We start from the raw sequence: 24,808 nt of genomic DNA, 5'->3' as shown, positions 1-24,808 counted from the left end.
TCGACAACTGGGAGATGCTGGATTTGCCCGTGATGGTTAATTTGAATAAGATGTAATAACTTTAATTAATCCTATAGCTTTACCCGGGGCTTTAGGATTCATGACTTACGGGTTGACGCTTTTAGTTTGTTATGCTCAGCGCGATAATCAAAGTGTGTTTGTTTGTGTTTTATCATCATTTTGCATTCCTCGTCGTTTTTCGTTTATTTATTTCCTTTTCATAAACTCAAATAATGCAGATATGACAATGAATGTTTTGAAAGTAATTATGTTGATATTCCTGATTTTGGGCGCCCCGTCAATAATACGGAAGATGATTGTGATGATGACCCGGAACCCCCTCCTGAACTGTTGAGACTAGTGGAACAAGAGTGTAAGGAGATGAAACCTCACCAGGAAGATGTTGAAGTACTCAATTTAGGGAATGGGGATGAGGTAAAGGAGGTGAAGATCGGTACAGCCATGAAAGCAGAAGTGAAAGAAAAATTGCGTGACGTATTGAGGGAGTTCAGGGATGTGTTTGCTTGGTCTTACAATGACATGCCAGGCCTCGATACAGATATTGTACAACACAAGCTCCCACTCAAGCCGGAATGCCCACCGGTAAAGCAAAAGCTAAGAAGGATGAAACCAGAAATGTCCTTGAAGATCAAGGAGGAGGTACAGAAGCAATTCGATGCAGGGTTTCTAGCTGTGGCGAGATACCCAGAATGGGTAGCAAACATTGTACCGGTGCCTAAGAAGGATGGTAAAGTTCGGATGTGTGTCGATTATCGAGATTTGAATCGCGCAAGCCCAAAGGACAATTTCCCATTACCACACATCGACACCCTGGTTGATAATACAGCCAAGTATTCACTGTTTTCGTTCATGGATGGTTTTTCGGGATATAACCAGATCAAGATGGCGCCAGAAGATATGGAAAAGACTACTTTTATTACATTGTGGGGCACATTTTGTTATAAAGTGATGTCTTTTGGACTCAAGAATGCTGGGGCAACATATCAAAGGGCGATGGTGGCACTTTTCCATGATATGATGCACAAGGAGATTGAAGTTTATGTGGACGACATGATCGCGAAGTCCGAATCAGAAGAAGAACACGTCCTCAACTTGAGAAAGTTATTCGAGAGATTGAGGAAGTATAAGCTTAGGCTGAATCCCGCCAAATGTACATTTGGAGTGAAATCCGGGAAATTGTTGGGCTTTATTGTCAGCCAGAGGGGGATAGAGGTGGATCCAGACAAAGTGCGAGCGATAATGGAAATGCCTGCGCCTAAAACGGAAAAAGAAGTTCGAGGGTTTTTGGGTAGATTGAATTACATTGCTAGATTCATCTCCCACTTAACTGCTACTTGTGAACCACTGTTCAAGTTGTTACGAAAGAATCAGGCTGTGGTGTGGAATGAGGATTGTCAGGCCGCTTTTGAGAGAGTCAAACAATACTTACAAAACCCTCCTGTATTACGTCCACCAGAACCAGGAAGGCCACTCATTTTGTATTTGACTGTATTGGACAAGTCAATGGGTTGTGTGTTGGGTCAGCATGATGAGGATGGCAAAAGAGAGCACGCTATATATTACTTGAGCAAGAAGTTCACAGACTGCGAACAACGATATTCATCGTTAGAGCGGACTTGCTGCGCATTGGCGTGGGCCGCTCATCGTTTAAGGCAATACATGTTGAGTCATTCCTACATGGTTGATATCCAAGATGGATCCTATCAAGTATATTTTTGAAAAGCCTGCTCTTACTGGAAGGATAGCTCGATGGCAGATGCTATTGTCAGAGTACGACATCGTATATGTCACTCAAAAATCTGTCAAGGGTAGCGCACTAGCAGAATACCTGGCTCATCAACCCCTTTGTGATTATCAACCAATGCAACCTGAATTTCCTGATGAGGATATCATGGCTCTATTCGAAGAGAACAAAGAAGACCGAAACGAAAAAGCGTGGACGGTGTTATTCGACGGAGCCTCGAATGTGATGGGACATGGAATAGGGGCAGTGCTTATCTCCCCAGAGCGTCAGTATATACCAATGACGGCAAGGTTGTGTTTTAGCTGCACAAATAACATCGCTGAATATGAAGCCTGTGCCATGGGTATTCGAGCAGCAATTGAGTCTAAGGCAAAAATTCTGGATGTGTATGGAGATTCGGCTTTGGTCATCCATCAACTGAAAGGAGAATGGGAAACTAGGGATACAAAATTAATTCCCTACCAAGCTTACATCAGGGGATTAATGGAGTATTTCGATTCCATCACATTTAACCATATACCTCGAGAAGATAATCAATTAGCAGACTCACTGGCCACCTTGTCGTCAATGTTTGAGGTTGATCAAGATGCAGAATTACCAAAAATCAAAATGAAAAGCCATGCAGAGCCAGCATATTGCCACTTCATCGAGGAGGAGTTAGACGGTAAGCCTTGGTACTTTGATATCAAGCGTTATCTTAAAACCCGAGAATACCCTGAGGATGCGTCTGAAAACGATAAAAGAGCACTAAGAAGGTTGGCCGGCAGTTTCATCTTAAGTGGGGATGTTTTATACAAGAGAAACCATGACATGGTTTCCTCAGATGTGTGGATGCAAAGGAAGCCGAGTTGATATTGAAAGAAGTGCACGAAGGTACATTTGGTACACACATGAATGGACATTCGATGGCTAGGAAGATCTTAAGAGCTGGTTACTTCTGGTTGACCATGGAAAACGATTGTTGCATACACGTGAGAAAGTGTGAGAAATGTCAGATATATGCAGATAATATCAATGTGCCACCCACTACTCTGAACGTGTTGTCTGCACCATGGCCATTTTCGATGTGGGGAATAGATGTCATCGGAGCTATAGAACCAAAAGCGTCAAATGGACATCGCTTCATACTAGTCGCAATCGACTATTTCACCAAGTGGGTTGAGGCTGCTTCGTATGCCAACGTGACTAGAAAGGTTGTGGTTAGATTCATAAGGAAGGAGTTGATCTGTAGGTATGGGCTACCTAACAAGATCATCACTGATAACGCTACCAACCTGAACAATCAGATGATGGCGGAGTTATGTGAGGAATTCAAAATTCACCACCATAATTCCTCTCCTTATCGTCCAAAGATGAATGGGGCAGTAGAGGCTGCTAACAAGAACATCAAGAAGATTGTGCAGAAGATGGTGGTCACCTACAAGGACTGGCACGAAATGCTTCCTTTCGCTTTGCACGGATACCGCACATCAGTACGAACATCAACTGGGGCCACGCCGTTCTCGCTAGTGTATGGGATGGAAGCGGTACTTCCATTTGAGGTCGAAATTCCCTCCTTACGCGTGTTAATGGAAACTAAGTTAGAGGAAGCTGAGTGGGTTCAAACCCGATTCGACCAACTCAACCTTATCGAAGAGAAAAGGTTAACAGCAGTGTGTCATGGACAGCTGTATCAAAGGAGAATGAAAAAGGCGTTTGACAAAAGGGTGCACCCAAGAGAGTTTCATGAGGCGAACTGGTGTTGAAGAGGATTTTGCCCATCCAAAAAGATCATCGAGGCAAGTGGACCCCAAACTATGAAGGGCCGTTTGTGGTGAAGAAAGCATTCTCTGGTGGGGCACTAATTCTCACAAGGATGGATGGGGAGGAATTACCGTTACCGGTTAATTCTGATGCGGTCAAAAAGTTCTATGTATGATGATTCCGTGATAAGGGTTGCCGTTAGCGAATATTAACATTGCCTTTTAAATTGTTGTAATCTGTGTTATTTCATTCAATAAATACCGCATATTAAATTTTTGTTCATACTTTCTGAAATTATTGCATGTCGCGCTGAGCTGTTTAGGTAAATAAAGAGGAATGAAAACGAAAATAATTGAACGAATGTCAATAAAAGCATCACGGGTATTCAGTCGGCTTAGCTCGGTCCTGGTGGGTGTCGTAAAAAAGTAAAAAAAAAAAAAAAAAAAAAAAAAAAGCAAAAGAAAGACACATGTTGAATTCGTTGTCAATGAGGTTGTCAAGGGCGTAGTGTTTTCGAAAAGCAAAAGCAAAATAAATTTTGAAAATACCAAAGTTGGGTCTTCTCCTGATGCAAGGTTTCGGGGGTAACCATCGTTCTTTTCCGGCTAGAGCATCTGCATTCATACTACTTGAACCCTCAACCTTTTCATTTCCCATTAAAACAAAGGGTTGTCATGAATACAATACTGGGGCAGTGTTCATCATGGTACACATCCCCAACGATCTGTTGATTGGGAGATAAAAAAAATAAAAAAAAAAAAAAAAAAAAATGAAGTCGATGTGTCAACCACTACCGAGTTTTATTCCAGGGCTAAGGTCGCGAGAAAGTAAGGTAAGCAAAGATTCAGAGTGACGTGTGGCCATTTTTTCTTTATCCAAACGTTAAAAGAAGTTTATCCAATTGCACCCCTTTTGAGCCATAAATTATATTTGTTTTCATCACCCCCGACAAGAATCATTAGCACATCGATGTCAACCTAAAGGGTACATCAAGGGCATCCGAAATCAAGGAGGGGATTTCTGAAAAAAAAAGAGAAGGAAAAAGAAATAAAAATATATAAAGTCTCAAAGAAGTACACAACAGAGACAACGAAGCAAGCGACCCAAAAGGGGAAGAAAAGAAAGAAAAAAAACAGCAATGAAAATAAAAGGATGCCCGAAGTTTCAAATCTTTAGGATAGTTGACTCGACACCTTGCAAATGATTCTTGTTGAAACAATTTAACCGCCAAACACTTATTTGAGCCTTCATTATCCATTTCTTTCAAAACCCTTTGACCTTTAGCCACGGTACAAGCCAATAAAAGTCCACGCTGACTGAAGATTGTCCTAATCTTTCTCACGAATTTAACCCTAAAACGAAATGATGTAGTGAATGGCACAATCACTCAAAAGAAAAAAAAAAGAAGGAAAGAAAATAAAAACATCGAAAAAAAAAGGAAAAGACAAAAAATGTGAAGTCTCCCCGTCAATCAGGAATCGCCAAATTGGGGCAATCCTTCCTACCCGAACCTTTCCCCCTCTCCAAATCAAGTTTACTATATGCAACAAAGTTGGGGCAACCCTTGCGGGCCATGCATGTGTAGATACTAACAACACCTCCCAAAGTAAGAAAAATTCAAATGCTAACGTTACCCACAGGTAATCATTCAACCATCTACCTTTCATACTCATCTCCCGCACCTTTTCAGGTTCAAGCTAGTGCTAGAGGGAATTTGAACCCCTAGTTACGTTCTCTTCCTTGCATCAAAGAACCCACTGCTTCTTGCCATTATTTTGATTGAATGCATTTCGAACGTACATCGCGTTTGACGTCAACATTGACAACGGATTCCAAGCATAGAATTCCTAAAAAAAAAAAAAAAAAAAAAAAAAAAAAAAAAAAAAAGAAAGTGCAAGAAAGAGAAAGCGCGAGCAAAAGAAGGGAACGAAACCAATGGCTCATATGCATTCATGCACCATCATAACATAACATCATTTCATAGAAAGCAAAGAAAATTGTTCAAAAATCCGTAAGGGGAAAATGGAGTGGTGAAAAAGGTTAGCAGACCTTTATATCTAAATCTCTCTAATGTTTTGCTAAGTATTTACCAATGTTTCTTCAAAAAAGATCTGAATCCAAGAGTTTTTTCTACGATAGCTCACCTCAAGGCACTCGTCGAGCCTATTGATCCTCATTTCATTCATCCATAGGGTTTGTACACCCTCCACCAGGTTAGTACACCTCACATCATTCATCCATAGGGTTTGTACACCCTCCACGAGGTTAGTACACCTCACATCATTTGTTCAGGGTTTGTACACCCTCCACGAGGTTAGTACACCTCACATCATTCATCCACAGGGTTTGTACACCCTCCAAGAGGTTAGTACACCTCACATCATTCATCCACAGGGTTTGTACACCCTCCAAGAGGTTAGTACACCTCACATCATTTGTTCAGGGTTTGTACACCCTCCACGAGGTTAGTACACCTCACACCATTCATCCACAGGGTTTGTACACCCTCCAAGAGGTTAGTACACCTCACATCATTCATCCATAGGGTTTGTACACCCTCCAAGAGGTTAGTACACCTCACATCATTCATCCATAGGGTTTGTACACCCTCCAAGAGGTTAGTACACCTCACATCATTCATCCACAGGGTTTGTACACCCTCCAAGAGGTTAGTACACCTCACACACAGTCATCCATAGGGTTTGTACACCCTCCACGAGGTTAGTACACCTCACATCATTCGTTCAGGGTTTGTACACCCTCCACGAGGTTTGTACACCTCATCCCCCTCAAGCACGGTTTTGGTTCAACGTTTTAAGCCCAGTCTTGTCTGGCGCCTCTAGTTTTTCTTTGATTTTGGGCCCCTCTGCTCGGCAATGATCGTTTATGTTGCAATCTCACATTCTTCATCGATTTGTTTAACTTATGTTTCGTATTCATTTTGCTTCCTTAGAAATCCAGACGAAATTAGTATTTCTATCTTTACTTATCTTTTACTAAATAATATGAAGACATTACATTGTCATATTATCTAGTAAAATCTAAGTAAAGAGGGGCAGCTGTCAATACCAAATTTCGTCCGGATTGTTTTTTTGGCTTTTACTGTAGTTTATGTTCCTATTTTTATTTCTATTTTTTTTACTGTTTTACTTTATTTTGCTTTCTATCCCTTTATTTTTATTGATTTACTTATTTTATGATTTTTTTATTATTATTTATTTATTATGTTCCTATATTATTTTTATCTTTATCTTTATTTTTATTTCTCACCTTACTTATTCTTTTTCTTTTTTTCTCTTTTTATTTTTATTGTTATTATTTTATTTTATTTTTATTATTATTTTTGTAGTTTTATTCCATTTATATTCTATTTTGTTCTAATATTATAAAAAATAAATAAATAAAAAATAAAAAAAAAAGAAGAAAAAGGTATTTTTGTCTTTTAGTAAGATGAAAAAAGAAAAAAGGAGAAAAGAATGTTTGGGAGTTAGGAGACAGGGTACGGGGTGTGCGTGTTGGAAGGGAAGAGCAGAAAACCGTGGCTGCGAGTGGCGGGGTGGCAGAAACGTTTTGGTTTTTACGTACGAAACTGGGTACGGAGCGATTTGGGGGGGGACACAGAGGATTGCGCAAAAACGCAGAGAGAGCAGAGGGAAGGCATTATTATTCTGGTTTTGGAGAGCAAGAAGGAGAGGATTTCACACACTGTCTCTCGAGCCTTCACCATTGACACTTGCAAAGAAGGACCAGAGACATTATTCACAACAAGGAGAAGGGAGAAGTCGGCCATTCAAGGGAGAAGGGGATTCATTGGAAACGCAAGCTTACCATAGTAAGTGGATCTTCGAGAGGTAAGTAATGTTGTTTTAGTGAGTTGTTTGCTTGCTCTTGCACATATGCACATATGTATGTTGAAGTTGCTAGGCTTGCCTATGACTGTCTTTGATTGCTCTTAGTGTTGTGGATATTGGTTCATGTTCACTGTTATCGATCATCATCATCCTCCCCAGACCCACTCCTATCTGCTTCTTTTGTTCCACTTCGATCAAAATAGCCTTCCACGCCTCTGCCCATTTCCAACCATCAACATTGAAATTGAAACAGTAAATGGGATAACAGAGATAATAGAACAGCGTCTTCATCCTCACCGAACCATTCCGTTCTCCACTGGAACCGCCCTCCCAACCACCGAGAACTCCCTCGGCATGTCACTCCCCCTCCCTGAATCATCAACCATATTCATTTGCCACCCCTCGGCTCATCACTCCCAACCACACGCCCCTGCCAAATCCATTTTCTTCTCCGTGCAACACCTCCTTCGAACCCCATATCTTCCTCTGCCTTCATCTCCGATTCCTTCGAGTCACCAACACCTATCATCTTCATCTTACTCTCCATTCATCATTCGCCTCTGACCACTCTCCATCATCTCCAACACCCGTGAACACCTCCATCAAAGAACATAACCCATCATCCACTGCACCTATCATCGCGCAAAAACGCCATTGAGGCCTCTATTTCACTCTTCAGATATCTCCTTCATCCATTCCCAACAACCCAAACACGCCTCACGACCTTCAACAAGAGACCAATACTCTTTTTGCAGGATCCAAACCTGTAAACTGATATCCTTCATACACAATTCCATACCAATGCCATTTTCAAAATTTTTTAACCCAAACACCCACCAAGGCTGTCCCCGTTATCACTGGCGCCGAATCTGGAGCTTCCCCAGCAACCGCGTGTGTTGGCGGTGAGCCTGGGTCTTGCGTGAAGAAGAAAAGGAGAGGAAGCAGAAACCCGTCTTCCAGCCGCGCGAGAAGAGAAGGAGCTGGCGGACTCTGCTTGGGCTGACGAGGGCTCCGGCGGCACAAGCGGTGGTCGATCTGGTAGAAACGTCAGTGTGCGCGCAGAGGTGGTGACTTTCACTAGGGTTCTTGGTCAGAGAGAAGGAGATCTTGGCCTCATTTGAGAGGAACGGCGTGAATGAGTGAATGAGGATGGGAGGGCAGAACCCCTAGGGGAATTTTAGGTTAGAAACCACCCGGGTGGGCCAAGCCCATAATGAACGCACGTTTTTCGGCCTTCTTTCGAACGTTCGTCATCTACCCCCTCTCCGAACGTCCGTCCATCCACTTCTTGGACGGACCGTTTAGGTGACCATCTCCCCAACGAACGCTCGTCCACAACGAGCGCTCGTCTTTCAGCCCGTTTCCCAGCGTCCGTTCACCAATTCCCCAACGAGCGCTCGTCTTTCAGCCCGTTTCCCTGCGTCCGTTCGCCAATTCCCCAACGAACGCTCGTCCCAACGAACGCTCGTCATTCAGCCCGTTTCCCAGTGTCCGTTCGCCAATTCATCAACAAACGCTCGTCCCCAACGAGCGTTCGTCATTCAGCCCGTTTCCCAGCGTCCGTTCGCAAATTCCTCAACGAACGCTCGTCCCCAACGAGCATCCGTCATTCAGCCCGTTTCCCAGCGTCCGTTCGCCAATTCCCAAACGAACGCTCGTCACACAGCCCGTTTCCCAGCGTCCGTTCACCAATTCCCCAACGAACGCTCGTCCCCAACTAGCGCTCGTCATTCAGCCCGTTTCCCTGCGTCCGTTCGCCAATTCCCCAACGAACGTTCGTCCCAACGAACGCTCGTCATTCAGCCCGTTTCCCAGCGTCCGTTCGCCAATTCCCCAACGAACGCTCGTCCCAACGAACGCTCGTCATTCAGCCCCTTCCCAGCGTCCGTTCGTCAACTCCCCATCGAACGCTCGTCCCCAACGAGCGCTCGTCATTAAGCCTCCTTTCCCAACGTCCATTCAACCTTCTCACCAACGAGTGCTCGTTATCCAAACGAACGAGCGCTCGTTATCCAAACTTTTCGACCAACCGTTCGGCAGCCTCAGCCTCCTCCCCTACGTCCGTTAAGGATCCCCCAACGCTCGTTGTTCCTCCTCATTTTCAACGAACGTTCGTTAATCCCCGCAACGAACGCTCGTTATTTCTCCTCATTCTCAACGTCCGTTTATCATTCCCCCCCAACGCTCGTTATTTTTATTCGTTTGTTTTTCTTATTTTATTTTATTCTATTTATTTTTGTCTATCTTATTTTAATTGTTTTATTTATTTCTTTTATTTTTATGTTTATTTTTATTTATTATTTTATTTTGTTCTATCTACTTATTCTAGATATTTACTTATCCTAAAATATATATTTAATAATGCAATATTTACAATTTAAATAAAGAAATTTATGAAAATACGTTTTAAAGGTTTAGGCACATGTATGATCGCACGCATCGTCCTTGTGCTAAAAACCTTTTCCCTTTTTTAATTAAAATTACAAAAAAAATATGTTGTAAAGGTTTTGGCACATGTGTGATCGCACGCATCGTCCTTGTGCTGAAAATCTTTTCTCTTTCTTAATTAAAATTACAAAAAATATGTTTTAAAGGTTTTGGCACATGTGTGATCGCACGCATCGTCCTTGTGCTGAAAATCTTTTCTCTTTCTTAATTAAAATTACAAAAAATATGTTTTAAAGGTTTTGGCACATGTGTGATCGCACGCATCGTCCTTGTGCTGAAAATCTTTTCTCTTTCTTAATTAAAATTACAAAAAATACGTTTTAAAGGTTTTGGCACATGTGTGATCGCACGCATCGTCCTTGTGCTGAAAACCTTTTCCCTTTCTTAATTAAAATTACAAAAAATATGTTTTAAAGGTTTTGACACATGTGTGATCGCGCGCATCGTCCTTGTGCTGAAAACCTTTTCCCTTTCTTAATTAAAATTACAAAAATATGTTTTAAAGGTTTAGGCACATGTGTGATCGCGCGCATCGTCCTTGTGCTAAAAACCTTTTCTTTTCCTTAAGTAAAATACAAAAAAAAAAGTATAAAATCTTCAAAAAAAAACCAAAAACATCAGCAATTTTAAACAACAAACAATCTTCCTACCCAGAACTACGTTATCCTTGATTCTCCATCAAAAGTGGAGATACGTAGGAGCAAGGCTAGTCCTTGTCAGGTTCACTTCCCAAGAATCCAAAATCATTTTAGAACGAATTTTCAAACAAACCTCTCAAACATTTTCAAAAAGAACTACGTAACCCTGATTTCTCATTTTGAATGAGAATACGTAGGAGCAAGGTCAATCCTTGTCGGGCCCAAAAAACTAAAAAAATGTGTTTTGTTTATTTTAGAATTTTATTTTAGGGGATAGTTAAACATTTTGAAAATCACATCATATTCGTGCATTTAGTTAAAGGTACTGCCTTAGGGCAGGCGTTGTGGGGTGCTAACACCTTCCCCACGCGTAACCGACTCCCGAACCCAATCTTTGGTTTTCGTGGACCGTGCTTTATCGTTTTATGGTTTTTCCGTAGTTTTCCAAAATAAACTATGGTGGCGACTCCAAATCTCTTTTCCAAAACTCGGTTTCCTTTTTTGGATCGTCGTCCCGTCGCGATTCCGGTTGCGACACTAGGATATACATTTGTCTTCTTCATATTCAAGAATCTGGTAAACCTATCTGCCAGCAAATCTACTGTCTTCACTCTAAATTTCAAACTATTGATACCGACCTTCCTTTCTTTAGATGGTTTCTGGAATAATCTTGTTCCAAATGACTCATGAAAACCATTAGTGACAGAGATACATTTATCATTGCAAGTAACATGCATGCAGTCATATTTCGATTCAATCTTCCTCAGTATTGAAGAAATAAAGACCATTTCAAGATCACTTAATTCCAAAAAAAGATAATCGATTTGTTTTTCAAATAACTTTTCAAAATTAGCTCTGGTGCCAATTGTTAAAAATAATGAGGCTTGTTTCTCAACACCAAGAGAGAGGTGAATTGGTGTTTTGTAAAAACTTGCACTTCTCAATCTTTTTCTCAAAAATATAATGTTCTTGAAATCTTTCTTGTGCAGTAAGCAACTATGTGTTCAATGAAACAGTAAACGCAAATGTAAAGAGATAAAGGAGAGAAAAACAAACACAATTTTTATCCTGGTTCGGCCTCAATGCCTACATCCAGTCACCCTTCCAATCAACCATTGATTGAAGGATATTTCACTATAATGATTAGAGAATTACACCAGAGGTTTTACCATGAATACACCCTCACAAAGTAAACACCTTTCCCACTCAAACAATCAAATATAGAAACATCAACACTGATGCACAAATTTATGATCACCAAAATATGATGTCACAAACTTGTTGAACAATCGGCAAGTATGACCGAATCATTTCAAGTAATAAACTCGGTAAGACCAAGTATCGTTCTCCCAAAGGACTCACGGCCTAGTTTAGTTATGTGATTCTTTGATTAGCTAAGACTTAAGAACAAAATAATTGAATTTTATAATGCAAAAGACGAAAATAAACATGTATGCATGAGGTTTTGATCAATGGCAAAAGCAAAAGACAAGCACTTTCAATGAAATATATATATGAATATGTTGTTGGGGGTCAATTTCATCTTATCCACTCTCATATATTTTAGGAATTCAACATTCAAGTCATCATTGTTAATGCCACTCTCTAAATTACCTTGTCAAGAAGGCCTATCCCCAATTACGAGTTCATACAATTCCTAGCATTCCTAGTAATTAGTTCTATTAGCACAGGAGCTTAACGACAACCAATATATTATTGGGAGTAATTCCCTGGATCTAGACTTCCCCACACGTTCCCGTATCGACAAAATCAATAATCATGCATTGAATGAGTTAAACAAAGCAAGCCTTGAGCAAAGAGGAAAAACCCTAACTAATGATGGAAGAAAGCATAAGTCTTAGATTAAGATGCAAGCACAAATTCCATATATGAGAGCTTCAAAAGATTACATTGATTCCCCAACAAACATTCAAGGTTTAGTTCACCATATTCATGGTGAACCTAGATGAACAATAATGAAAGAATGAAAGATAAAACCCTAGAAAGGTGAAGAGGTAGCCTGAGCATCCAAGATCCTCCTTCAAAGGTGTGGAAGAGAGAGTGTTTGCTTCGTTTCTGCCAAAGATACAAACCCTAGGACGTCCTAAAGCTTATATACTATTCCAAAAATACAGAAAAATTAGGCCCATGCCCATAAAAGTGCCAAATAACAAGTCCAAGCCCATTTAGAATGGCGCTCAGCGGTATTTTACCGCTCAGCGGTACTAGTGGTTGATCCATTTTGCCCCCCAGCTGCTGTTTTGCCCCTCAGCGACGATTTCGGCACCTGAAAACTGCCGCTCAGCGCCAAATTTCCGCTCAGCGCCACTCGGTCACATTTTTTTCTGCATTCTGGTTGACTGGTTGACTTTTCTGGTTGACTGGTTGACTTTTCTGGTTGACTGGTTGACTTTTCTGATTTCTGGTTTACTTTTCAGCACTCCAATCATTCCGTACTTCAATTCTTCTTTCAAATCATTCAATTAGCTTACAAAATAAAGGGAATCTTGCACAAAACCATTAAATTCACTTTCAACTCTCTTATTCACAAAACTAAAGCAAAAATATAAGTTCAAGCTAGTTTCTAAGTCTTAAAGGTTGCTTTTGGTATCAATTTTAAGCATAAAAATAACTGTTTTTCAACCGTTATCACTATAATGATTGGAGAATTACACTAGAGGTTTTACCATGAATACACCCTCACAAAGTAAACACCTTTCCCACTCAAACAATCAAATATAGAAACAACAACACCTATAAACACAACACCCCACGGTCTTGTTGCATAAACCCTTTGAGAATCCCCTCTCAAAGTCAAGAGCACATCACTCTTCTTCCTAGCGCGCACGTCTAGGTAAACAACAAGTCAAAGATTACAAATCTTCTCTCCTGATCAATACAGATGCATCTACAGCCATGCCAATGTGTTCAACCAATGTAGTCCACAAAGATGTCTCACAAAAATTCTTCAAGATTCTTCAACCTCTCGCGTTCTTGTTTCTTGGAGCATATTGAGTAATCTGTAAACTTTCTAATATAAAAACAATCAAGTATGAAAGTTTAAGAATGATCAAAAGTTACAAAAACATAACCAATGCGTCAATTTATAGCTACTGTCATATCAAACACAAAATAATCGATTAGATTAGTAGTGTAATCGGTTACATAAAAACTGTTGTAATAGTATTACAACTAACTCAACTTCTTAATTGAATGTACAATTAATGTAATCGATTTGCATTAAATGTTGGTCAAACATATTTAAAAATATGAATGTTATAACAATTATGACAAGCATGAAATCAGTTTTCAAAGCATAACAGACTTAATTGAATACACAACACATGTAATCATTAAGCTTAACACTTAAACATATTTTGAAAACTTTCTCTTCCCAAAAAAACTCATGACAGCACATTTGAAAAAGATATTTGCAAACACACGAGTTTTAATAGATTTAGCAACTAATGTAATGGATTAAAACTAGTTGTTTTGACATAGTTCAAAACATAAGTTGTCTGATGACCTTAATTGATTACTACAACACTCTAATCAATTATGTCATGCATATATGATTTTGTGCTTGTGGTTTTCAATACACATAAACATACAGTGTACATACACAAATATTACCACATCATATACACAATCGTATGCCTAAACCACATAGTATGTCCAACATATGCATTTGTCACAGTATATGCGTATATCAAAGTAAGCATGTACAAATTCACATATGTATAACACAACACATAAATAATTTTTTGTTGTGGCATTACAACATTCATGTGTTGTTGCTATTAATGTGTTGTCATCATCAAAAACATCATAATAGGTTTCAAACAAACAAAGACTTAAGCAATAGTGAAAATGACTCAAAGAAGTACGAATGCACTAAACTAAGCTAGAATTTGAAAGCTTAACATGACCAAACTCAGAATGGACCAGTCAAAGAGAATTATCACGATGAAAAGCTTGGATTAAAACTAAAACAGTGATATGCTATTAATTTTGACCAACCAAGCTATGCAAATTGCATTTCGTTGTTTGTAATGGTCTGCTACACTTTTAGCAACATTCAATAACATCAACAAAGTTTGTATAAAGCTCTAGAATCAAAGGAATTTAATTGGAAAACAGATTCATGAGTTGAAATAGAATCAAAATTCAGCAGCAGAGTTCAACACAAAATTAAAATCAGAATTGATTTCTAGTGCTTCAACTTGTATCACCAAGGCTAGAACAAGTTCTCATTGCCTTAATTTGTTGATACATGGCTTATCCAGCACTCTGAACTCATTCAAACGAAATAAACACAGCAGAAACGAATTAACTAGAACAAGACAGAGTTTAAATATGCATCAGAGTTCACATGACCATGACAATATCGAATTGGAGAAATAAATGAAAATGACTTAAACACAAAACATGCATCGTTTAAAATGAAGAATAAACATGAACACATATAAAGAACAAGTGAATTGTGATTGCAAGCACAAATTAAACACAATATCAGAAACAAAACTGAACCAGTGGACTAGAAATAGGACAAAAAAGAGAAATAACAAGAAATAGTGGCTTAGCTCTTGAAGGAAGGTGATGCGGCTGTCGCAGCCCATCAAATTTGATGTGCATTAAAGAATGCAGTATAGTGCTAGGAAGTGACTCCTAGGTCGTCTCTCAAGGACCAAATGTGATTCGAGACTTAGGTCAAACCGTAGTGGGGGGTTTTGAAAATGTTTTTGCGCTTAGAAATGAACTAAATTAAAACTGGAAATTAAACAACCGAACATAATTGAAAGCATTGAAGTGAATGAAAATAGTAAACCGAACAGTCCTAAACCGAACATTGCACACCAGCGAGATAATTAAATTTGGCGTGAAAACTAAATGCGTGACCCACTTGAAATTGCTAAATCATAAATCGCATAAGTTGGACATGAAATTGCTAAATGAAAATGAAATTGCTAAATTAGAAAAAGTATCATTGCAGCGGGAATAAAAAGAAAAATGCAACATTCAAGATAATAATTGGAAGACAATGTGTCAGCAATTTAATCACATGCAGTGGGATAAGAAAATGCAACTCTTTAGCTAATGAGTAAAATGTAATGTGGCTGTAAAGCACCGTGTGTACCCCTCTGGACGTGACCCCCGTATGCCCTCCTCCAAAAGTAAAGCATCATGTTTTTTTCCTGAAAATGAATTAGTGGTTCCCATGTGCCATGAATCACCGCTTCTCATAATTAAATCAGCACTTCACTTTTATTCGTGAGGTTGGCGGATCCCCTTGCGCGTACTGCTGCTGGACTCCAAATAAAATCAACTTCTACTTTCTAAAAGCAAAAACCAAATTCTCCATAAATTGAATCAGCTCCTTCTCTCCAAAGATGTGACAAAACTGAGAACACGCAACAAACTGTTTGTGCACTACACGACCTAAAACGTAGGCCAAAAAACGCCGCCCAAGAACACGCAACAAACTACACCAAAACGATTTTTAATCGGTCCAAATGAAAGATATTTCACCACTGAACAATTTAATCGGAATAAAAGTAAGATTGAATGGTCCAAAACATATAAAAACCAACCTGGAAATGCAAGGCACAGAAGGAAAACGCAAGGAAGATGATAAACAGCCTAACTCCTCGCAGGTTCGCGTTTTGGTATATATGTCCATCTTTTAACCGTCTTTTAAACGTCCGTTAGAGGGGGTCGGACGTCTATAATATTATAGACGTCCAGCCCCCTCTAGAATGGACGTTTAAAAGGCTGACAGATTTGATTGCGTTCAGCCTTTTAAACGTCCATTCTGGAGGGGGCCGGACGTCTACAATATTATAGACGTCCGGGCCCCTCTAACGGACGTTTAAAAGGCTGAAGCAATCAACTCTTCAACTACCCTGTCAGCCTGTTAGACGTCCTTTCTGGAGCGGGGCTGATAACAAATTTATGAACACCGAAAAACGGTGCCACAAACTTGTTTAACAATCGGCAAGTGTGACCGAATCGTATCAAGTAATAAAACAAGGTAAGACCAAGTATCGTTTTCCCAAAGGACTCACGGCCTAGTTTAGCTATATGATTTGTTGATTATTTAAGACTTAAGAACAAATTGATTGTAGGTTTAAATGCAAAAGACAGTAATTAAATATGTATGCATGAATTTGATCAATGGAGAAAAACAGAATACAAACACTTCAATGAATTAGATGGATGAGTATGTTGTTGGGGTTATCAATTTCATCTTATCCACTCTCATATACTTTAGGAATTCATCATTCTTTTCATCAATGCTAATGTCACTCTCTAAATCACCTTGCAAGAAGGCCTATCCTTAATTATGAGTTCATACAATTCCTAGCATTCCTAGTAATTAGTTCTTAAGTGTAGGAGCTTAACGGCAACCAATATGCTATTGGGAGAAATTCCCCGGATCTAGATTTCCCCGTACGTTCCCATATCGACAAAATCAATAATCATGGCAATGAATGAGTTAAACAAAGCAAGCTTTAAGCAAAGAGGAAAAACCCTAACTAATGATGAAAGAAAGCATAAGTCTTAAAAATAAGATGTTAAAACAAATTCCATATATGAGAGTTTCACAAGACTACATTCATTCCCCAACAACAATACAAGGTTTAGTTCACCATATTCATGGTGAAACTAGATGAACAATAATGAAAGAATGAAAGATAGAACCCTAGAAAGATGAGGAGGTAGCCTGAGCATCCAAGATCTTCCTTTAAGGGGTGGAAAAGAGAGTGTTTGCTTCGTCTCTGCCAAAGATACAAACCCTAGGACGTCTGATAACAGTTGAAAAACTGTTATTTTCATACTTAAAATTGATACTAAAAGCAACCTTTATACTTAGAAACTAGCTTGAAATCATGCTTTTCTTCATATTTTTAGAAATAAGAGAGCTGGACAGGTTTATGCTTGATTTCAGTGTTTTTGTGCAGGTTTTAAGGTGAATTTGGTGAAAGAAGTGAAAAAGGAGAGAGATGAAATCAGAAAAGACATCAAAAAGTGCAAAAGGAGAAGCCGAAGTCACCGCTCAGCGGCAGTTTACCGCTGAGCGGCACTCAGGCACTCACGGGAGATCCGCTGAGGGGCAAAATGGCTGCTGAGGGGAGAAAGCAAGACACGCACTTACCGCTGAGCGGTATTTTACCGCTGAGCGGCACTTTAATGGGCTTGGACCTAATTTTTTGTAATTTACGAATGGTATTTAAGTTTTAGGGTTTCCTAGGGTTAGGTATCTTTGGCTGGAACGAAGTAAACACTCTCTCTTCCACCCCTTTGAAGGAGGATCTTGGATGTTGAGGCTTCCTCTTCACCTTTTTAGGGTTTATTCTTTCATTCTTTCAATGTAATTCATCTAGGTTCACCATGAATATGGTGAACTAAACTCTGTATGTTTGTTGGGGAATCAATGTAATCTTGTGAAACTCTCATATCTGGAATCTATTTTTACATCTTTTAATTAAGACTTATGCTTTCTTTCATCATTAGTTAGGGTTTTTCCTCTTTGTTTAATGCTTGCATTGTTTAACTGATTCGATGCATGATTATTGGTTTTGTCGATACGGGCGCGTACGGGGAAGTCTAGATCCGGGGAATTTCTCCCAATATGATATTGGTTGTCGTTAAGCTCCTGCACTTATGAACTGATCATTAGGAATGCTAGGAATTGTATGAACTCGTGATTAGGGAGAAGCCTTCTTGAAAGGTACTTTAGAGAGTGGCATTAACAATGATGATTTGAATGTTGAATTCCTAAAATATATGAGAGTGGATAAGATGAAATTGACCCCCAACAACATATTCATACATAAATTTCATTGAAAGTGTTTATCTTTTGCTTTTTGCCATTGATCAAAACTTCATGCATACATATTTAATTTTCGTCTTTTGCATAAAAAATCCAAATATTTCGTCTTTAAGTCTTAGCTAATCAAGAAACCACACAACTAAACTAGGCTGTGAGTCCTTTGGGAAGAACGATACTTGGTCTTACCAAGTTTATTACTTGAACGATTCGGTCATACTTGCCGATTGAAAAACAAGTTTGTCACATCATATTTTGGTGTTCATAAATTTGTCCATCAAGTTTTTGGCGCCGTTGTTGGGGACTCTGGTTTAACTGGTTAATTTGTGTGATTATTGATTATCTTTGACTTTAATTTTGAATTTCTGGTTTTATTTTTTTGTTTTTATTTTTTCTGTTTTTATTTTATTTTATTTTATTTTATTTTATTAGATTTTATTTTATTTTATTTTATTTTGTTTTCTGTTTTTATTTTTTTTTCGTTTTCTGTTTTCATTTTTCTTTCTTATTTCTGTTTTCATTTTTCTATTTTATGTTTTTATCTTCTATCTTACTATCTTTTATCTTCTTATCATTTATTCTTTGTATCTTCTCTATCTTTTTGTGCTACCAAATATTTTCTAGAGTTTTGTGCCTAATATCTGCAGAATGCAATTTGGTCAAGAATTTAACTATATGGGCACTCAATTCTACCAAAGTAATCTCAACCACTGGTGGGAACCTCGCTCAAGCATGGATCAAAGCCAATTTTGGCAAGCTGCTAGACAGTTTGAGAACCAACTACAACAACAATGGCAGCAACAACCCTTTCTATCAGGAAGTTTGGATAGGTTGGAGGACACCCTTCAACGATTTTTGAAAAATTCCGACTCTACTCAGAAAAGCATTGAAGAATCATGTAAAAGAATGGAGATGCAACTTCGTTACATCAATCAGAGATTGAATGATGATGTTAATGCTGAAGTTAACCTTAAGGAGGAAAGGCAAGTCATTATCACTGAAAGTGACAAGATTCTTGATGAGGAAAAATTAGAGGGAGATGAGGAAAGGGTAGAGAGAAAAGAGAAAGAAGAGTTGAGTGAGAAAGATAAAGATGAAGAAAAAGAAAAAGAAGTGGTTGAGAGAGAAGAGAGAAAGAAAATTTGTGTGAAAATAAAGAAGTTGAGGAGAAAAAGAGAAGGGAAGAAAAAAATAAAAGAAAAGAAAAAGAGAAAATTTGGGGAGAGAAAGCGTAAGAAAAAGAAGATGAGAGGAAAGAAGAAGAAATCATATGAAAAATCACATCCTCATCTAAAGAAGAATCATAGGAAGGGAAAGAAATTCAAGTGCTTTATGGAAATCTTCAAGAAATTGGAGATTAAAGTTCCTATGATTGAGACATTGCAACAGGTTCCTGGTTTGATCAAATTTCTGAAGAAGTTCAGTAGAAAGAAGAAAAAGAAGAAGGAACTTGAACTTTACTGGGTCAAGCTAATGACGTTAAAAGAGCGCTTGCTGGGAGGCAACCTAGTGGATTTAAAGACTTTTGATTTGTTTTTTTGTAATTTTTAATTTGTGAACATTATTTTTGTAATTATTTTGTTGGAGATAGCATCTACTGAAGGATGCTAGGTGGTTAAGTATCTACTGAAGGATACTATGTTTGTAACACCTACTGATGGGTGTTGGTAAGAAAATTTTGCACCTACTGATGGGTGTTGGTGGATTTTGGGTCAGGCTCGTGACGTTAAACAAGCGCTACCTGGGAGGCAACCCAGTTGATTGAATCTTTCTGTTTGCTTATTTTAGTTAGGGTTTGCATAAGCATTTTAAACATTGAATAGCAGGGAACCAATGAGAGGCATGTATGGGAGGCACGTAGGTTAAGAAAAAAAGGAGAAGAGCACATCACGAAAGTGCCGCTGAGCGGTACTCTCGCAGAATGGGCTTTAGTTCCCCTTAGCGGGACCCGAGCCCATTAGGGTATTTTTAAACCCTAAGCTGCGCACTTGCTCACACTTTCAGATTTTTCTCTGCACAAACACCCTCACATACCTTCTCCAAGGTTTTCCACATCTTTTCACTCTTACCTCTTAAGAAAATTTCTCTTCCACTCACTTTTTCACTAGTGTTTCATTCAAGTTTGGGGTTGGAAGAGAGCATTCTAGCTTGGAAGCATTCTTATTGCATATAGTATCTCCACCCAAGTAAGTAAAATGCATTTTGTTCATTCTAGGGTTCTTGAATTTGAATATGATGAATATTTAGGGGTTTTGATTTCTATGCATGATTTGATGATATATTTGATGTTTGAACCGATTAAACTGCATGATTATGAACTGGAAAACTAAAAATTGCATTTGGGTGGAGTTAGGACAGCTTTAGAACAAGATTTTCAAAAATCTGCAGAGTTACCGCTGAGGGGTAAATTGCCGCTGAGCGGCACTCTGCCAGATTTGGTTTTTCTGAATTTTTGCGTGTTGGAATGTGGCACTGGTGGCGCTGAGGGGAAATTTTGGCCCTCAGTGGTGGTTTAGCTTCGAAAGGAGTTGTGTTCTGTGTTTTATTGATGATTAACATCATGTTCTGTGGTTTTGTATTTGTGTTTTGAATGTAGGAATGACATCCTCTTCAGGAAAAAGATTGAAAACCATGGCAACCAAGAGAAAGGAAAAGGAACCAGAGCAACCCCAATCTAGCAGGTTCCTCTCTAGGAAACATGAGAAGCACTTTAGGGTGGTTCAGGACATGAGACTTCTGATGGAGAGAAAGGTTGGAATGATACCTAACTTTGCTCCTCAATTTGGAGAGCAAGTGTTAGGGAATGATTGGGGAAAGCTAGCCACTTATCCTGCACCTGCCAACATAGCTGTGGTAAAGGAATTTTACACCAATGCAAAGAAGATTGGTGATTATCCATCTGAGAATTATTTGGGCTATGTCAGAGGCCATGCTATCAGGTATGATCCTGATTCTATTAATAACTTCCTAGACACTGTATGGGCTGGTGAGCAGTGCCAGTTTGCTCTTTGCATGGAGGAAGGTGCTGATTATGAGGATGTGGAGAGAGTATTGTGTATACCTGGAGGACACTTCCAAAGGAATAGATCTGGCTCAGTGGTTAACATTAGGAGGACGGATTTGACTCCTCTTGCAAAGTATTGGATGGCGTTTTCTCATGCCAACATTCAGCCATGTTCACATGTGTCAGATATTACTCTCAGCAGGGCACTATTCATCTACTGTGCTATCAGAAATTTAAATGTTAATATTGGGCAGGTGATAGCTGATGAAATTAGTGTATGTGCTAACACCTCAAACAACAAAGCACCACTAGGACATCCTTCTTTGATCACTCACCTTTGCAAGCTAGCTGGGGTGGACACTTCTGTTCCACCATTTGAGAGGCCAAGAAAGGCTATTGATGAGGCCTATTACAGACAGTACTGTGGAGGTGAGGATGCAGCTCAGCCAGTTTCACCACGCCGGGCTCGTAGAGAGAGAGGGCCAGCACAGAGCCAGACATCTGCTGATACACATGAAGCAGAACCATTCCAGATGAGGGACATGTATATGTCTCTTATAGGTGCTTAGTTGCAGTCCATTCACAGAGGGCAGGTGGCCACTGCTGAGATGATTGTTGGGATGTATGATACACCTCCAGCCCACAGGTGGACTATGGATGAATTCCATATTGTGGTAGCTTGGCCAGAAGAACCAGTGCATGGAGGAGGAGCTGGAGCAGCTGAAGCTTCAGCTAGAGAGATGGAAGAAGATGAAGCTGATGATGATGATGCATTTGAAGATGATGAAGATGAGGAGGAAGAGGAAGATACAGAGGATAGCTCAAACTAATGAGGAGCTGAGATAGCATTTACTGATAAATGCTATCATATGATTATGCTTTTGTGGTTTAAGTCTTCTGAACTTATTTGTTTTTGTTTTTAGATTAGGGTTTTATGTACTCTATTGAACACCTGTTTTGTTATGATGGTTTGCTATTAACTGTAGTTGTGTGATAAGTAATGCTGAATGATGCTTATGATTAATTGATGTTGAGATGATGTGCACATTAAAATGCTTATACAGGTGATTCACAAGCTTTGTGAACAAATGCAGGATATCATGATTGTGATTGTGAAATTAAGCAGGATGTGTATGTCAAATGTGAATGAGCTTATATGTGAGGTTTTGAGCTCCAGAGTTGTTATTGTTAAATGCTATTACTCTGAAAGCATGAATGACTTTGCCCAGGTTTTCTATGATTGAATCAATTGCTTGTTTTGCATCATATGATCAAGGTCGTTTGTTGGAAACCTTTTTATTGGCCAAATTCGTAAAATTAGCCCACTAAAAGAGAACACTTTGTGTTCAATCCTTTTGAACCCTTAGCCTTGAACATACACTGAAACCTTTGATTGAAAAATCTTTACCTTGAGTTAAGTAGAAGATCTTGTGCGGTATTGTTAAATGTTCAAGTTTGGGGTTGTTGGGAAAACAGGAAAAGCATTGAGCTAAGAGCTAAAAAGTAAGAATATGCAAAGAAAAAGAAAAGAAAAGAAAAAGAAGCAAAGCTCAATGCAAAGGCAAAAGAAAGTTGGGAATGAATAAGATGATTGTGTTGTTATGATTCTCTTAACTCAAGGATTTTGTGATCCAGAAAAACCAATTTTCTTGTTAGCCCAGCCACATTATAAGCCATTGAAAAGTCCTTGTGATGATGCATGCTTGTGAATGTTTTTGATTGTGGTAAAATGAAAGGCAAAGTTGATTCAGGTGACATTGTGATAGCAGAGTGAATGAGTGATTACCTTTTATACACTTGTGTGTTGAGTGAAATACTTTACCTAGTGAGGAAATATTCCATTAGCACATGAACATCCATGCTTAATTGATTGGTCATTCATGAAAAAGAGCATTTGTTGGGTATTAACTGATTTTGTGAAACACTAATGCATGTGCACATCTTGATTGAAATCTTGATCATAAGTTTGATTGATGTTTTTACTTATCTTGAAAAGAAGATTTTTGAATGAAGTGAACCATCATATGAATTGGTTTAAAGATGGAGTTACATCTTGTTTGCTTGAGGACAAGCAAAGTTCTAAGTTTGGGGTTATGATAACAGTTGAAAAACTGTTATTTTCATACTTAAAATTGATACTAAAAGCAACCTTTATACTTAGAAACTAGCTTGAAATCATGCTTTTCTTCATATTTTTAGAAATAAGAGAGCTGGACAGGTTTATGCTTGATTTCAGTGTTTTTGTGCAGGTTTTAAGGTGAATTTGGTGAAAGAAGTGAAGAAGGAGAGAGATGAAATCAGAAAAGACATCAAAAAGTGCAAAAGGAGAAGCCGAAGTCACCGCTCAGCGGCAGTTTACCGCTGAGCGGCACTCAGGCACTCACGGGAGATCCGCTGAGGGGAAAAATGGCCGCTGAGGGGAGAAAGCAAGACACGCACTTACCGCTGAGCGGCACTTTAATGGGCTTGGACCTAATTTTTTGTAATTTACGAATGGTATTTAAGTTTTAGGGTTTCCTAGGGTTAGGTATCTTTGGCTGGAACGAAGTAAACACTCTCTCTTCCACCCCTTTGAAGGAGGATCTTGGATGCTGAGGCTTCCTCTTCACCTTTTTAGGGTTTATTCTTTCATTCTTTCATTGTAATTCATCTAGGTTCACCATGAATATGGTGAACTAAACTCTGTATGTTTGTTGGGGAATCAATGTAATCTTGTGAAACTCTCATATATGGAATCTGTTTTTACATCTTTTAATTAAGACTTATGCTTTCTTTCATCATTAGTTAGGGTTTTTCCTCCTTGTTTAATGCTTGCATTGTTTAACTGATTCGATGCATGATTATTGGTTTTGTCGATACGGGCGCGTACGGGGAAGTCTAGATCCGGGGAATTTCTCCCAATATGATATTGGTTGTCGTTAAGCTCCTGCACTTATGAACTGATCATTAGGAATGCTAGGAATTGTATGAACTCGTGATTAGGGAGAAGCCTTCTTGAAAGCTACTTTAGAGAGTGGCATTAACAATGATGATTTGAATGTTGAATTCCTAAAATATATGAGAGTGGATAAGATGAAATTGACCCCCAACAACATATTCATACATAAATTTCATTGAAAGTGTTTATCTTTTGCTTTTTGCCATTGATCAAAACTTCATGCATACATATTTAATTTTCGTCTTTTGCATAAAAAATCCAAATATTTCGTCTTTAAGTCTTAGCTAATCAAGAAACCACACAACTAAACTAGGCCGTGAGTCCTTTGGGAAGAACGATACTTGGTCTTACCAAGTTTATTACTTGAACGATTCGGTCATACTTGCCGATTGAAAAACAAGTTTGTCACATCATATTTTGGTGTTCATAAATTTGTCCATCAACGTCCTAAAGCTTATATACTATTCTAAAATATACAGAAAATTAGGCCCAAGCCCAAAATAAGGCCGCTCAGCGGTAAGTGCGTGAGTTGATTCTTCCCCCTCAACGGCATTTTCACCCCTCAGTAGATCCAACGTGAGCTCCTGAGT

The sequence above is a fragment of the Vigna umbellata genome, chromosome 10 (genome assembly GCF_029865625.1).
Source record: "Vigna umbellata cultivar VRB3 chromosome 10, Vumbellata_1.0, whole genome shotgun sequence".
In the NCBI taxonomy this organism is placed as follows: Eukaryota; Viridiplantae; Streptophyta; class Magnoliopsida; order Fabales; family Fabaceae; genus Vigna; species Vigna umbellata.
The sequence above is the reverse complement of the archived record's forward strand: the minus strand, read 5'-3'. Positions refer to the sequence as shown.